This window comes from Tympanuchus pallidicinctus, unplaced genomic scaffold (assembly GCF_026119805.1).
Source record: "Tympanuchus pallidicinctus isolate F22 unplaced genomic scaffold, pur_lepc_1.0 scaffold7, whole genome shotgun sequence".
NCBI lineage: Eukaryota > Metazoa > Chordata > Aves > Galliformes > Phasianidae > Tympanuchus > Tympanuchus pallidicinctus.
The window spans coordinates 3249333-3266677 of record NW_026294791.1 but is presented as its reverse complement, the minus strand read 5'-3'; the positions used below and the strand labels follow the sequence as shown (position 1 = coordinate 3266677).

General features: G+C 42.5%; 1 protein-coding gene across 9 annotated transcripts in view; it reads left to right on the top strand.

Annotated features, from left to right (window-relative positions):
• FGGY (FGGY carbohydrate kinase domain containing) overlaps positions 1–17345 on the top strand; it is a 281239-nt gene that overhangs the window by 257748 nt on the left and 6146 nt on the right. The gene's annotated exons all lie outside the window — the stretch shown is intronic.

Genomic DNA, 17345 nt, shown 5'->3' with positions numbered 1-17345 from the left:
TGCCCCTGCTACAGCTTTTTCCTTTTGGAAAAAGGAAATACCTTGATTATTGTTCCTGTGAACTGGAGCACAGCCTGCCCGGGTCAGCGCTGACACAGAAGATAGTGCTGTGTAAAAATCATATGACATAAGGATTTATGAAACATATACTATAGTTTGGGGGATTTTTGAAACACGTGCCTCATTCAGTGAAATAACCTTACTGCTTCTGGCTTAGATGGGTCCATTTATTGGTTCTCGCCATTCCTTCCATGTGCAGCAGCAGGATCCTGGTTTTTTTTCTATGTGATTGTTTCTGTAGTAAAAATATAGTTTCCGGTATAGCAAGCCAACAATTCCTTCTCAGTAAAAATGTTCAATAAATAAATGTCAAAGTTTCCACTATATCCTCATTAATCTGCTTCACTTGTATGTAATTGAAAATGGGAAGAAGGTGCTGTTTGATTTGGCAATCATCCAGCTCTTTTCTTTTTTTTGGATACCCGACTCTTTGGGACAAAGCTGTACACCAGGGAACAGGGTTATTGCCTTATAAAATTCTGCACTCCACTGACTATTCCTTAATTGCATATTAAAGCAATTAATAAAATTGCTAGTATGAAACTAAACTGCCAAATTTATTTTGGAGCTGGTATCTACTGTGGGTCGTTCTTACTGGTTAATATGGAAGAGAAGAACTTCATCTGGTTTGATAAAATACGTTTCACTGGTAACTTTCTGCATTCATTTTTGGTGTAAAACGTTGAGCTAGAAGTTGGTTCTTTCTGGTACAATATAGTTAGTCCACAGCTCTGGTAATGGACCAACTGGCAATAGTGAATTGACAGCATTTCTTAAGAAGACACATAAGCAGTAATTGGACCTGCTCAACTGTTTGCTGAGAGAAGGAGCAAGATGGGGCTGTTTTCACTTCTGGATCAGGCTGTCTCTGCAATTTCGTGTAGCTCCACTTATGTCAGTGGACATGGTTCAGTTGATGATCTGATCCTCTATTCCTCTTCCAAAGTATTACCTGTCAGGTCATGGATTGAAATTAATACAGGTGTTCTAGTTGATTTCCATATTTTCAAAAGGAAGAACCAAGTGAAAGATCAGGGAGAGGACAGCTTTTTTTTCCTTAGAAATGGTAATAACTTGGGAAATCAAAAGAGGAAATAAGATGACTTCTCCCTGTTGAATTAGGTAATATTGCCTTCCTTCATCTCATTAAAAATGTAAAGTTCTTGTTTTTGAGCAGGGTAAATTAGTAATTAAGTGCTATAATCAACTTGTGTAAACATAATAATGAAGGAGAGCAGCAAATTAATCATTTTGTTGGCTTGCCTTACCCAATTAATGCACCTTTTGCTAAGGGCCTTCATGTTACATTGGGATGTTTTTCTCCTTTTTCTTAATCTGGATATTTTGGAAAGTCAGAAGAAGGAGGTGGTTGTTCTTAGATGCCATGCTGTGTGCAGATTGCGTGTTCAGGTGCTGTGAACTTGCCTTCCTTTTCTTTAGAAGCTCCAAGTTTGCTTTGAGTCCATGCTTCAGTGGAGGCCATTCTTGGGCAAGGCTGGGCGTTGGCTTTTGCTTTTCTTTGTAGTATATTGGCTGGGCATGGCACAGCCACGTCTTTATGTCAGTGATTCTTTTAAATCCCATCCTGGATATGTTCGTCATCAGTCTCTATGGAAAGGGCATGTGCTCCATGAAAAAAATCCCTTGAAATTTTTGTGCATAGCTGGTACAGCTATTGTTAGACACAGTATTCTGGTGGTGAAAAGAGCTGAATCTTCACAGTCCATTCATTTTGTGTGTTCTCACTTCTGACTGTCAGCAAAGCTATCAAGTAATGTCATGGACAGTTTGTGATGCAGACAGTACAGCTTGCTGAGAACCAAGCTGTTGTCCACATAAACAGCTAAGATGTTCAGTGACTGTGGTCATTGTGTTCAATATTTGCAGCCAGGCTTGGACTCAAAGCAGTGATTCAGCAGTAGAACTCCATTCCTTTACCTCTCTCCATGGTGTTTTGACACTGAAATACATCTTTGCCTAATTGAAATGGTTTGGGTGGGTGTTTTTTTTTGCTTGCATCGAAAAGGTTGGATTCAATACAGCATGCATGAAACCACCAAGATGCTGGCAATGCCTCTGGCTTTTGTATAGAGTCAGCTGCCTTCTTACCAGAAATCTTTAGAGAAATATAGATGAGAGGGAAAAATTAAAAGGCAGTGATTTGATGGCCACTGTCCAGTTCCTTGTGGTGTAGTGTTTATGGTACAAAGAGTGCCTTTTTAGTTAGCATATTTTGGCCTTTGTGTCAGAAGTCTTAGCAGTAAGGGTAAGAAGTGGATGAATCAGAACTACTCTTCTGCCCTAAGGATGATCCTTCTGCATTAAAGCTGAGAAATATAAATGCTTGTCTGTCTCTGCCAAGCACACAATGAGCTTTCAATTGGTTTGAGAGCATTCAGTATGATTTTTTTTTTTCACTTTTCAAAAGCCGCAATAAATATATGAAAACATTTCTACTTTCTTTCAGCCGACTTCAGTGGACAGTATTTATGTGTGGTTGGAAGTCCACTCTTGGCGGGTGTTAAATCACACATACAAGCACCACTGCTCAGAGACAAACAGCTGAGATGGAGCTGAGAGCATGATGCTTTCACAAAGCGCTCAGCAAAGTACCCTCTGTCTTGTTGCTGTTTACGGACATGTGATACTGGTTGACATCTGTTGCCCTTCTCATTTGAGGACTGTTTGCTTTACTAACTTTAACATTTCCACATTGCTGCGCTGTTGAAGTGCAGACACACAAATCTCCTTGGAGTCCCCGAGGTCCTTTTAGGAGAAGCGGGGCTGCCCTCGTTTGATATCATCCTGCTGGCTGCTTTTTGTACTGGAGTTCAGAGAAATAATTCCGTGGCTGTTAAATGTTCTTGGTGGAGTGCTGTGGGTAGTGCTATATGTTGTCATACATTTGATGAATTATCAGATCAGTACGTGCTGTACAGCAGTGTTTGGTTCATTGTTACCTTAGATGATTTGTAGCCGTTTTATATCACTTGAAATTATTACAGGTAAAAACTTGTCTAGGAAAATGTCAAAGTTTGTTGTAGCAGGTCATGTAGCTACTCAAATGACAGATGAGTGTAGTCCGTAATCATAATGCAATATTCTCAGTTAATGTAAATCAGCATTACTCCAGGATTTCAGAGCAGTGACACCAGTTTACTCCGGTGCCCTGATCCAGTCAAGCACTCAGGTACATCATTTAACTTTCAAGTGGGCCACAAGTTCAGTTGAAGACAAGCAGGGCTGCCCATCTGCTGGAGTACTTTGCTGGATCAGAGCCCAAACAGGAATCTGACACACAGTTTGCCTGTAGATGACACATCCTGAAATGATAAAGGCTATTATGGCTCTTGCAATTGGTTATTACCCATTCAGATATGAGTTGTGGATACTGGAGGTAATAGGATACGAAGGCAATGTCTTCTGTTCAGTGCTGTCCTTTTATGCGGACTTAGCATGTGCCATTGTAAATGTCACCCAGGACACAAATGTTCAGATTTGGAATTTCTTGCTAACTTTTAATGACAGGGAAAGGCAGCTGCAGTAGGTCAGTGCAATACGCTGACTGTGACAGAACTGCAACCATGTCCGTTAGCTGAGTATCTGGCACAGAATCACTGACGTTGGAGACGACAATCTCAGAAATCCAACAGATAAAGATGGGGCCATGTTATTTTTCTAGCAGTAGGTAGCAGAATACCAGACTAATGAAATGACACAAAGCATGGCCTTCTGTTTGGCCAGTGGTGGAAGGTGCTGTGTCGGGAAATCAGTGGGCTTACCTGTTTATTAATTCTGTCTGAGAACGGCGATAAAGGTTTTGTTAACTATTTCCCACATTTGTGAGGATGGACTGAAAAGACATTTAGGGCCTCCAAGGTGTTCGAATGACCCACAAAATTTATTTCATCTTCGCTGTTTATATTGGAGATTTGTCCAGGTTTGTGCATTGGCATAATTCCACTGGCTTCACCTGACTTTTATATCTTGCATGCACATGCCCAATGACAGTTAGAAGTGACCATATGTGTATAAACGAAATCTGTTCTGTGGGCTCAGCACTTAGATCGTCATGCCTGTTAGCTTTTAATAAACTCACATCAGCTGATGTTGGCAAAGAACAGGAGTTAGAGTTTTGTTAATCTGCAGAAATGGAGCCTCTTACTAGCCCAGTAGCACTCTTCTTACCAAGACCTGTCAGACAGGAAGAAAGATGTTGACTGGGACAGTTCCAATTCAAGTGGTGCACGTCTGTGTAACAAGACCCGAAATGATGGTGCTGGAGTCACTGCAAGAAGATGTACAATTTGTTGATTGTTTCCAAACAGACCAAGACTAAGATCACCTTGTTGAAGAAATTATTGTGTGATATCGCTACCTTGCAGTTATTCTAGTTTGCTGGCCTTGTCTTGAGGAAAGCCATAAATATGAGGAAACCATAAATGTGTCTTTATAGTAGACAGATGCTTTCTGTAAAGCGTACAGTAATCCATCTCCTTTCTATTTTAAGGCTGGATTTTACCACATGCTCAAAGACATGGCTGAAGTCATTTGGACCTTGGACACCCTTTCTGTCCAGGCCATTTAGACAGGGGAAAACATGATAGTAATATTTTATAGGAAGGATGAGTACAAAGCAGGATACCATGGATCCTTTGTAACTGTCGGTAGCCAGTAAGGTCCTTTTCAGAGCATCTTGCCTAAATGATGTTAAAGATGTCAAAAAAGTTAAAGGCTCTTTGCCCTCACCTCTTCAAGAGCTGAGCAGAACAACCCTCAAGTTATGCACCAGAGAATTGGAAACTCAATCTGGCTATGCTGTGAGATAAATTTTCCATCTGGGATTTGCTCTCTTGCTATGTCAGTGCAGGGGATCAGACTGTTCTGTAGCAAAGCACAAGCATGCAGACTCTGCAATAGCTGTCTGAAATAGCTTGTGTGGTTTCTTTTTCAATAAATTTCTGAAGGATGTTATGATCACTGAGTCGTGGGGTTTGGTGCCGGTAGTTTGTACCATCAGGACATACCTGAGCCTTCTTATATCTGAAGACATTTTTTACCTTGTTGTACTGTGTTGTCATTTCTGCTATAAGTGCCTGGAAGGTTTTGTTTCTCAAAATTTGCCCTATCTGTATAGTTTGATGGTTGCTATGATCTAAGCACTTCCAGTACATTCCATTTTGCTGTAGTTAATATAAAGTAGACTTTTCTTTCTTCTCTTTTATGTAATCATGGATCTGAAATGTTAAAGATCCCCTATTAGTTTTATTAGCAAGAAATCCCAGTGGCTTTATTAGCATACTGGCTTTCCTCATCTTCAGAATTGGAATCCAGTTCTCAGTCTCCTTCTTGGTCTTTTTAAGCCATGGGTATTCATTTCCTTGGTTTCTTGGACATGGATGTACAACAATCACTCCCAACTCTTGCTTACTTTCTTGTTCTGAAACAGCTTTTCACCCCCACAGCACTTATTTCTGAAACACAGTTTGATACTAGAAATTGGGCAATGAACTGTAGAGAGAGAATCCATATGAAATTGCTTCTTGGTTCTGATTTGTTTTAATTGAGACAAATGTCCACGTAATGACTAGCAAGACCATGACTGTCATTCTTGAGGGAAATATAAGCAGAGGGGCTAACCACTAACTGGGCATGGAAAAGCATAAGTTGCAAATTATTGCACAAAGATAATCCTCTGCATCAGGGTTGTAAAACAGTAGGTAAACATGAATAAGGAGAAAGAAGCTTCGTGTCCATATCTTGCTATGCCTTGCGAGGGTGGATAAACAGCAAAACAAGTTGTGTTGTTTAGTTTTACAGGTGTAGTTTTCAGCTAAGAATGATGTATAGGGAATGTACTTAATGTGTAGCAGTACTGGGGGTTGCATCCCATGAATATTTTTAACCTTCAGTATATAATAAGTTTTGATCCACGTAGCACCTGTTTGTGTCAGCACACGCTGTAGGTTTTTCACACGGTTTCCACGTAGTCCTTGACCATACAGAGATCTTCTGAAGGAACATGAGTGGGGAAGCCGTGTTGGAGGCACCATGTTTTATCAAGGAACAGAGCGGTGGTGATAATTGGAAGATGATAATTATGTTGCATTTGGAAGATCCTTTCGTTTCCCAGCCCTGTAGCTCAAAACTGAGCTAAACATCTTGGATATATTCAGCGAAATACTTCTGAGTCTAGCAGCCTTGGGTCAGACTCCTTATGCTTTCAAAATGTCTGATAAGAATGTTTGTGAAATTTTCCCAGACTGATGTCTCCCTGCCTCTTATTAAGCAGTTTAGGTATTCAATGCTGTGTCTTTAGGCTGGACTGAGAGAAACTGTGCTTGAGTGTCTTGCAGCTGATAAATGAGGTATGTGTTCGTCTCTGGGTTGGAAGCTGGCACTTAGCTTAGGTGAAAGAGATGAGTAATGGCCGTAAAGATGCTAAGCTGTTTGAAACTCTTCTAATAAATGGGGTCTTTTTGTGATGAACTATCCTCACTTTCCTTGACTGTTTGGTATAAGAGCTTTGAATATACAGGCATATTACTCATTATTTACTGGCCACGGTTGTAAGGTTGTTTAATTTTGCAATAGTCCCATCTAAGGGATGTTTCTTGTACTGCATGGAAGGGAGACAAGGCAAGCTTTGCTTTTCATTTTGTTTGTATATCTTTGCCCCCATGGAGTGACTGGGTAGCCAGCACATTTGCTGCTTCCTCAGGTATATTCTCAAGGGTTGTAGTTCTTTGGTTAAGCATTGTGGTGCATGCTTTTTTTTATGGGTGCACATTTTATCCACGCAGCACTGTTAGCACTGGCTATGCTTCCAGTGTTGGTCTGGAAGAGGAAAGATTTATGATGGCATTGATTGCAGTGCTAAAATAAACTGCCCTCCCTTAGCCAGAGGAATATGAGTTTGTAAATGCCAGCATTTTATACACAAAATGAAGGACACTGGCTAAGGAAGCCAGCTGCCTAGGTTAGCTGTTCAAGATCTGAAAATGGCAAGTCTTTAAAAGCCAAGAGCCAGAAAAAGTCATTTATATTAGAACAAACTCTGTCATGAGTCATTTGACTTCTTTTTGTCTTGCACGCAGAGTTTATGTCTCAGACCTTCTAAGGCCTGAGTAACATCTGATACTCTTTAGGCTGAGCTAGCTCTATTAGGAGTTCCTGCTTCCAGTTAGAGTACAACCGACCAGTTACAGTGTGCCACTCAGAACTCTATTTAACCTAAGTCTTCTTGTGTTTACAGGCTGAAAGCTATTAGTTATTTGTTGTTTTTATGGTAGTAGAAAATGTTGCTTGTCTGTGATTCAGTTCCAGCCACAGTGTTGAACAGTTCGGTGTCCTGAGCCACAGCAGACAAAGAGTGACCCAAGGGGGGCTTTTACTTCTTGCCTCATTCATTTTTCTCTTGCAGCTTCAGCCATGGCCCAGGGTGACAAAGTCTGGTTGTTGTGATGGTGTGGGAGTGGAGAGCTTGAACACACGTGGAGTGGAGCTTCTTCCCCAAGGGCGAGGGTGTAACTTCACAACATGCTCTGATCAGGGAACATCATGTACATCGTGTAGTTGCATCTCCCTATAGGAAGCTGAGAGGGATGACGCGAAGCAGAGAACTGCTCTCAGTAGCTCCTCCCTGCTCACTCCTGCCTTCTGGAAAGCTGCATGTCCCCTTTTCTTGAGGCAGCACTTGTCCAGCTTCTCAAGACAACAAGGAAAGTGTGGGCACAGGTTCTCTGCCATCCCTCATTTCTTACTAGAGTAAGGATTCTGACCGTGTGGGCTGTGTGGCACTCTGCATTTCACACACAAGTTTACATGTGAGCTGAGTGTGGTTTTTCTTCTCTTTTACTTTAAAAGAGTCAGCACCAAAACATATGCTTTGTCTTTTTTGCCCTTTTTCTTCATTTGTGCCTCTTCCTTTTCTTCTTCCTGTCCCCTCTGTTCCCATGTCTTTTTAAAAAATTATTCTACCAGGTGCTTCAGGTGAAAAAATAGGTTAATTGCAGCTACATAACTGCTTGTGCCAAGGCCTACACAGACCTTGGGACGAAGCTGAAACACTGCTGAACATCAGGAAAGCTTTGTCCCACCTGAAAGATTACAGGGAACGTGTTGGAGCATCCCCAGCCTGCTTGGGAAAGGATAACCTTGCAGGCCCACTGCTAAAAGTGAACCTACAGCTTAATTAAGCAGCATGACTCTTGTTCCCCCTAGCGGCTACTTACACAGGATCTCTTTCACATGAGCATTTCATTTGGCTGCCTTTGAACTTTCTGCCTGATTTTCCTCCTGTTCACATTTTTGCTATGTTTTGAAATTTTCCTAATTCTCCTGGAGTGGTCAGTTGTCATTCTTCTGATTGTGACTTCAGGAAGCAGGAAAATGTGGAAAGAACTTCATCTGCAACCCAGCCATTTAAGGTTGTAGAGGAGAGCAGAATTTCTGTACATTTTCTACTGGATTTGTTTTCTGCAGCAGTAACAGTAAGGGTTAAGGGAGAAGGACTTTTCTCTGTTTATCACCATCACTGTTCATATTGTAACTCCTTAAGGATGAACAGATACCCATGTCTAGAAATGCTCAGACACCTCAGATCAGCAGGCTTGTTTAATGTCCTTGAGATAAGTACTGAATTCCCTGGCGCTGTGGGTCAAACAAATGCCATATAAACTGCAGTGTGGTATTTTGTAGTGATGAGGGGAAGAGGAGCTGCGTTTGCCAGAGAGGAGCTTATTAGCAGCCTGCCAGTGCAAGGTAACAGACAGACTGGTGAAGGTTCTGTTATCAGCTGTGCTACTTCAAATGTCACATCAACCACTGAGGTACCAAGTTCTTCTGAATTTACTTTGGTATAAATAAAAGCCAATTTTTGCAAGCGAGAAAACTTAAAATTACATGATGAGAATCAGAGTGCATGGGCTTTTATTTCTGGCTTTGCCACCTACTCTATCTGTGACTTTGAACAAACTGTTTCATTGGCTCTTTGGCTGATCTTTGAATCAGATCTAGGGATCTCTAAGTATTTTATCGGCAAGCTTTATAGTTCCATTAAAGGTGGTAGGATAAGAAGTGCAAAGAAGATGTATAATGTTGTTAATGATATTGCTCTGATGGACTGAAGGCAGGATAAGAGTGGGAAGGCCAGTAGACTGCTGACCCAGTTCAATTTAATCAGAAAATCCTTCGACTTTGTTGGAAAACAAAAGCTTACATTAGAAGTGGAAATAGTTTTTTATGTGTAGTCGTTTTCATTGCTAATAGACAATATGAGAGGTGGCTCATGTAGTATGGTGTGAATAGCACTCAGAAGGTTACATCAGGTTTTAATACCCATACTTAGATCACATCACATCACATTGCAGAATGGCGAGGCTGGACTGTTTTCAGTGGTGAGTGGAGACAGGACAAGGGGAAACGGCCAGAAACTGCAGCATAGGAAGTTCTGCACAAATGTGCACAAGAACTTCTTTACAGTGAGGTGAGGAGCACTGGAACAGGCTGCCCAGGGAGGTGGTGGAGTCTCCTTCTCTGGAGATGTTCAAGACCTGCCTGGATGCCGACCTGTGTGACCTGCTGTAGGGAACCTGCTTTGCAGGGGGGTTGGACTCGATGAGCTCTGGAGGTCCCTTCCAACCCCTACAATTCTGTGATTCTGTGATTCACTCATGATTTTTAAAGGTTGCATTATACGTTTACAATGAAATGCACTTGCTATGCAAAACTCTGGTTTAAAGAAAATATTTGGGTAGCAATGGGAAACCACATCCTTCAAAGCACAAATTCAGTCGCAGGTAGAAACAACAAAGCTTAATTCAAAAGCAGCCTTTTCTGTAGCTGCAGGCATCAAATGCTGCCTCTAAGCAGTAATGGAGGGCTGAGGTGCTCCTTTGGCTCAGGTGCTGAGCCCTCCTTGCTGCAGCTGAGGACGTGCAGGAGCCTTGTGCTAATCAGATGTTACCCTTTTTTTTTCCACTGCAGTGGGATTGGGGTTAGCACACAGAGCAGGCACGTCTTGCATTGCATGGCTCTTTGGATTTGTCTCTGAAGCTGGTTTATGACAGATCAGTAACCCAGTGAATGTAATGCAAACCAGGATAATACCTCCTTGTTATAACTGTATCCTTTTTCTTGCATGTCTGGGTTGTATTTTTTTTCATTTTAATCAAGTTACTGAGTTGTAGAGTGGCCTGCATTCCTTCTATTCTTGTAAAAATGAGATGACTGACAGCTTTTCAGTCTCTCAAGGTCCCACCATTTGTTGGAAGAAGAGGGGATGGGGTCCTACCAAAATTTTTACATTTCCATTCTTCAGCATGAGCCAACAGCTTCTTCACAAGCATTTTGTTTGTGGCCCAGTCTGATTTTGTACAGATCTTGACAAATTATTCTAAAACCAGAAACCAAGCCAGAGCAGAACAATGGCTAAGTGCATTTCATATTGTAAAGTTAAGACTTCCATCAGGCAAGTAACTTAATTTCCCTCCCCCTGTTCTAGCTTTGTCACAGCAAAGAAATATCTTTGAACAAAAACTTTCTTTTTTACATGTGCTGTATAAAGCAAAGTACAAGATTGCTGCTAATAGAAAAGTGAGACAAATCAGAGATTTTGAGCTAGTGCAGTGTTCATGCAAGTAATTAGCCTTTACAAAAGGAGCATTCATTTTGAAATGACAGATAAGCACTAAGGACAGGACTGAAAACTGTAAATATGTTAGCATTTTAAGCGAGAGCACAGCTTCAGCACTTGCTGCACTCATCAGCTGCTGTAAACAATATGGATCTTTGAAATGATCTCTGCCGAGTTCTCAGCACAGTAGATAATGATGGAGTTGTTCATTTTTGCTGCTTCTCCTCTGTTTTACTTTCAGAAAGTATTCTCTGCAAAAAATAGGCTGTGCTGCTGCCTGCACACACGCTTCTCTTTGTCTGTGAGTAGGCCCAGTGAGACCTGCAGGACTCTGGGGAGTGAAGGACAAGCCTGCAGAGCTGGGCTCTGCCTGTCCCAAAGAACAGTATGTGCAGCTGCAGTGCAGCTTTTCCTGTCGTGCTCGGCCTCTACCACAGCCTGGAAAAGGCTCTCTGAGGTCATCCAGGCTCAGCTCACAGTTTGTACACTTCTTCAAACAGTTTCAAAAGGGAATTTGCTCAGAGAGTGGTAACACTGTCTCTCGTGCAGCTTTGCAAAGGGTGAGCAGTTGCTCAGCAGTAGAGTGTTTCATGCTATGCAAAGTGTGTACAATAGAAATTAATTTGAAACCAATAAACCACTGTGCAAAAGATGTTATAAAAAGCTTGCATACCATGATAACTCATAAACATCCTTGCTGAGGTTCTGCTTGGTGACCTACGAGTGGAAAGCTCCATGATCTGAGTGTGTGCTACTCTCCCAGCTTGCTGTGTTTAAATAGAAGGCCGGACCCTCAGCAATAGGAATTGGCTCAATCCTGATAATCAGATGAATTGTAAATCACAAAGTGTTTTTTTTTCCAGTTGTATCTCACATGGGCTAGATTTCCCTCCTACATCTTTGATATCTAATGGTGTTAATTGATTCTTATGGAATATATGAGAAACAGAGGTGCAGAAGACTTGCATGTCTTATCTAAGGTCAAGATGCAGGAGCTGACACATCTGCTGCCCTCCTCACAGTCAAGAATTTTACTTTCCCCATAAGTGCTTTAGCCTTATGTTCCTTTAGCTGAACATTAGAAATTTCTCATTAAAATAAGTGAAGGGCGAAGCTTGCTTGGAAAAAGGAAGCACAAGGTGCAGCTCCATGGAGGCTTCTTAAAAAGCAGGAAATGGGATGGGGCAGCAGAGAGCCCCATCAAAATAGGAGTGGTGTCCAACTGGGTGCTGTAGGGGAAGCGTGCCTCGCTGGAGTTACAGGGTTCACCTTTCCTTGAAGGTTAAAGGCAGGTTATAAGCAAGCTCACCAACCTCCCACCTAGCCAAAATTCTGGGGGAAGAGGGGGAAAGGTGTGCAGACTCCTCTTGTCTATTGTGCTCTACTCTGCAAGATCTCAGCTTTAAAGATAACCCCCAGAGCAGGATGGTGCTCTGTTAGATCTTGGGCTGTGAGCCAGCAAACTGCTACCACTCAATGACTCACTCCCTAACATGCTAACTGCGCTTTTAATTCTAGCTGGTGTGTTTTCAGACAGAACCAGCTATTGTTTTGGGCACAGTCAGTTATAAAGTTTGCTCTTTTTCTGTTTGCCAAATGAAGACAAATGCTTTCTTAGAAGGTTTCCTAAGGAAAGAGATGCCTTGGACACCTTTAAACATTCCTGCTGGCAGTGGTGGGTTCTGGTGGCAGATTCAGATTTGAACATTAAAAAGGGTTGCACAATATCCCTGCAGCCAGCGGCTCCTTTAGGCTCTGGGTGAGGATTAATAACCCTTGCTTTTGTTATTATACACAAAAATGCCAGGCTTGACAGAGGGCTGTAGTAGTGCTACAGTATTGTAGTAGAAGGTAGTTTTTCACACTCGCCCCCAAGAATGGCTTCTTCCCAATGCATTTGTGTAAGTTGGTGCTTTAATGATAAAGAAAAACACAGTTATCGTTTCCAAATGGTCTCCAGCAGATACGAGCCAATGTTTATAGGAGCAAGGGGATCAGAACAAGACAAGGTCACATCTCAAAAGAGAAGCAGACCACGAGGAGTTGCCAAGCATTTTATTCTCATTTTCAAAAGGCTGGTTTGAGACCTACAATCTTTGGAATGTGTGGGATGCATTCTCCTGCCCTGGCAACACCTGCAGAGCTCTTTGTACTGTTTCTGGTCTGTTCATTGTTTTCCCTCCCCAGCTCTGGTTTGCCCAATAGGCAGTTCTGTAAACAATAGAGAACCTTTCTGTTATACAGCTGGATCAGAGGTAGTGATGGAGGACGCAGAGCCAGAGTCCCATGGGATGCTGAAAGTATCTTGGGGCCAGCTGCCCTTGGTGGCCCAGCAAATCCTCCCCCAATAGTCTTTGTAGTGCCTGCAGCTGCATGAGAAGTGCTGTGCTGAGGGCAGGGCTGCACAAAGTGTCCTGTGCCAGGCACAGAGCCCAGGGTGCCTCCTTCAGGCCCTGGCCATGGAGAGCTGTGCTGTGCCAGGCTCTCCTTCCCCTGGGATGCTTTAAAGACAGGCCAGCACCAGCACTCCTTGACTGGAGCAGTTGTAGGAGGGAAACCAACTGCTCCCTGCAGATAGACAGATACTTTCCCTGTATTGTGTTTCATGGGGCAGAAGGCTGTGCAGTCCAGTTCTGAAGTTGTAGAAAATTGCTGGTTTCTTCAAGTTTCTCTGCATTACACCCTTTGGATACTTGAAAAACACCGGTGTTTCATGGCAAATATTTTTGTTGTGGTTGCAGATAGAACATCTGTAAGGCTGTCAGAAAGGTTCTTCCTATTTTTATGCAGTTTTACTCTATTTTAGCAACTCGAGCTTCTATTGGTTTACAGTTGTGATAGGCTTTATTTTTTTCAAGGCCTCTTGTATTTTATGAGCCCTGACCCAGAGTAATTTCTCAAATGCAGTCCAGACTGAGTAAAATGTAAGCATATATCTGAGATATATTTTTTTTAATAGTAAGCCACACATTGGATTAATTAGCTAAAAAATAATTTCAAATCAAAACTCTCAGTGGGATTTTCCCTCATTAATCTCAGGAGATACTGGAGCATAGTGCAAAATAAATCTGAAAGGTGAGAGAAAAAGGAATGCCTCAGAACTTTGGAAAGATGCTGAAGAATAATTACATGGAAGAGAGTGAGATGTTGCATATAGGTTTGTTTTCTTGATGGAGTAACCATAAAGCAAAGTGTAGGCAGGAATTGTTTTTATGACCAAATCTCAGCTAGGTAACCCCAAAGTGCTGAAGCTTACTGAGGGGGGAGTGAACAAAGAGATGTGTGCAGATTAATTAGATCGAGAAAATGTTTTGACAGCGTAAGTGAACATATGGAAGGAATTGAGGGAACCCGATCTAGTTCCCCACGTGTAAATGGTGCCTTGGCCATTGCTCATAAAGCAAATACAGATGCAAAAAGAAAAAAGAAAAGCGAAAGCCCCCATTCCTACCCCTCCCTCTGGTAAATCCCAACCTGTTGCCAGATGACAAATAAAAGTTCCAGTTAAATGCACAGAAAGCCTTACGCTGAGCATGAATGTGAAAAGAAATCAGCTAAATAAATCTGAATCTATCACCTTAAAGGAAGTGGTGCAGTTTAACAAAATATTGTGTCAAGTACACAGCTGAGCATCAGGATATCCTGTGCAGATGCTTTTCCTTCAGCTTCTCTGTTTTACCTTCCCCTGTGCAAATGACTCCTGCTTTCTGTCCAGCTGATTTCTTTTGTTCTGCATGTTAGTGTGGAGTCACACACCTGCTCTGCCTGCCCCAAAGGTTTTCCCACCTAAAACTGAGGATATGGAAGTGTTAAGACAGTACAAGAAGGGAGCAAGAGAAGCAAAGTAACTCGTTCCAGGTTGTGCAGCAGAACAGTGCTCCCATACTCCAATCTCCCATACTCCATCACCAGCAGCAATGAGTATGAACAGGGTTGATTTAGCTTACAGCTATTTTGCAGTTCCCTATGTTAGGCCCTGATGTAGGAATCTGATCTTTTGACTCCCAGGTGAGCTTGCTTTCTGTTACACGGAGCTCCCTGTCCATTTCCAAGCCCCCAAGTGAGTTAAATGCATTTATTTTCTTGCGTAGTTTATATGGACAAACCTTCAAAGTCTGTTTCAACAGTTATGCTGTGTATGGTTAATAAATGTATTCCATCTCAGAAGGGGCTGAGGGAAATGTACTGTCCATGCTAGCTGGTGATGTGCTCAGGGACCCTCTGCTTTGGTGGCTGAGCTGCCAGTCAGGGCAAAGTCACCTGCAGCATGGGAGCAGTGAAGAGGCCAAGTGTGCTCCAGGTTGTGGGGAGCAGCTGGGTGGGCATAGGGCACAGTCTGTGCTGCTGTGGTTGCATCACAGCGGTGTCTGCTGTCTTGGACCTTCACCTGCAGGCACTGGGAAGTGGGCATACATTTCATGAATGACCTTGTACGGGATAACGTCTCGTAAGTGTGGCTGAGCTGTGCCCCAGTCCAGTAGAGGCTGCTTAGATGTTGCCTGCAGACTGTTGATTCATGGCGCCCAGTGCCAGTAGTCTGTGAGACTGAAACAGGAGCTAAACATTTGGGCTCTTTCCATTGCCTGGGTAAGCTGAAACCCGTGCTAAGCTGACAAGTTTGCATCCAAACAGCTTTGGACACTAAGAGTTGCCAGCAGTGGAGCCCTCACAATGCAAACTGCTTAATTATTTGATAGTCAAAGGCAAGTTTGGAGTGCAGAGTCAGATGAACAACAAAACAGCCTATATTTAGTAGCAGTGTGGCTGGAGCTTAGACCCAAACATAGTTTCCAGCTGATAGATGATGTGACAATCATAGCTGACCCTCATCCCATTCTAAATTTGGTCTGGAGAATAAGTAATTAATATCATCGCTAGCACGACAAGCCACCCTTCACAGCAGCTGCATTGCCACTGCTGCTCCTCTTACAGCTTTGTTGGCTGGCCAGCCTGGCTAAAGCACAAATTCTGTGTGACACAGAGCTGTGGTGGCCACAATCCGTCTGACACTCAGAGCGGTCATTTAAGCAGGATAAAAGTACCTCAGGAGGTAGAGGTGGTGCGGTGGCCTTAGCTGCACTTGGCTCTTGTTACGTGATCTTTTTTTTCTATTTGTTCTTGTCTCTGATACTGAGGAGTGAAAGCCATTCTCCTGCGTCACAGGAGAGGTCGAGTGAAATGTACTTCAATAGGGCAGAGTAGAACTAAAGCCTCTGTGTCCCACCCATGGTACAGTACTAGAGCTAAACCTAATGTGCAAACTGTGAGTATAACTAATCAAGCCCGTGGGAAAACAATGGGCAGAGCCCATTTTAGAGAGGTAACTGAAACTTAGAGTAAATTGCATGTTGAAAGTAACTTGGGGAATCTTTTGCAAACCTTCTGTATCCTGGTTTGGTGCTCAAAACAGAAAACTACTTTGCTTCAGTTCTGAGTGACCCATCCAAGGCCGGTCCAGTTGGCCCTGTCAACTGCAATTGGATGGGTGTAGGAGTATAAAAACATTGGGCATCTTCTACCTACCTACCTGATTCTCCTCTACCACAGTAACAGTCTTTAATGAACAAATGGATCAAATATTTCTTTAGGATGGGCCAATGCTGCTATCTATCACATGGGTAGGGAGATTCAAAGGGCCAGCAGTTCTTCCTGGAAGACAGAGTAGAACTGAGGCCCAGATCTGCTGTCCTGCTTGCTGGACCTCCACCCTTCCATCCTCTTCTTCTCCCTCTTTCTCTGTATTCTCTCTCTGAGGTTTGATCCTAACACAAAAATCCATGTTGGAATAGAGCAAAAGAAAAATACAAGCTTGTGTGAAGTTTTCCACCTTTTCACTAAATGAATGAAAGCCAAATTTTCACCCTTTGGTCGCAGGTGTGAAATTTTTGCTCAGCTCTCCTATTTATCCATAACATGTTTTAAAACTTGGCTCACTCCATACAGAATGCCACAGAGAATTGAGTTACAGATCTGGGGCTTTGTGCACGCTGCCAAGATCTTCCCCTATAACTCAAACGTATTTAAGGGGTTGGGGGAAAGCCACTAGAAAAATATTGTGTATGGATCCATCATATACTTTCTTCATGCAGTCATACACCACTAAAAAGGAATGTTCTACTGGGGCTCTGTTACATAACTGAATTCATGCAACTCCTGTAAGCGTAGATAAGATGAACTTTCCATCTCCAGGCTATTGGATAGGCAATCCCTACATAAAAGCCTGTAAGAAAACAGCAGCCTTGCTTAGAAATCTCAGCACACTTCAAAAGTATTTCTTGAACATCTTGAACAATCATTATTGCCCTCAAATCCAAATACGTGTGACTAGATTCCTTAAAATGATGTCAGTGTCTGTTAGTCTCAGCGTGTGTGTGGAGATGGGCAAGAGAGGTTCTTCACTGCTGAAGAAAATAAAAATTCTAACTTATTTACTGTACTTACCATAAGGACTTAAAAATGAAAGGAGGCCAGTCTGTTCCTTTGGAGGTAGGTATTACTGCTGCCAGATTCTACAAATTGGGAAAGTTGACTGAGAATTTCAATCTATTGTAAATAGAGCAGCTTTTAAATTATTTTCCTCTGATGCTGATCCGTGTCAGGAGAGCTGCACAAAAGCACAAGAGTCAAGGCTGACCTGAGCGGCAGTCTG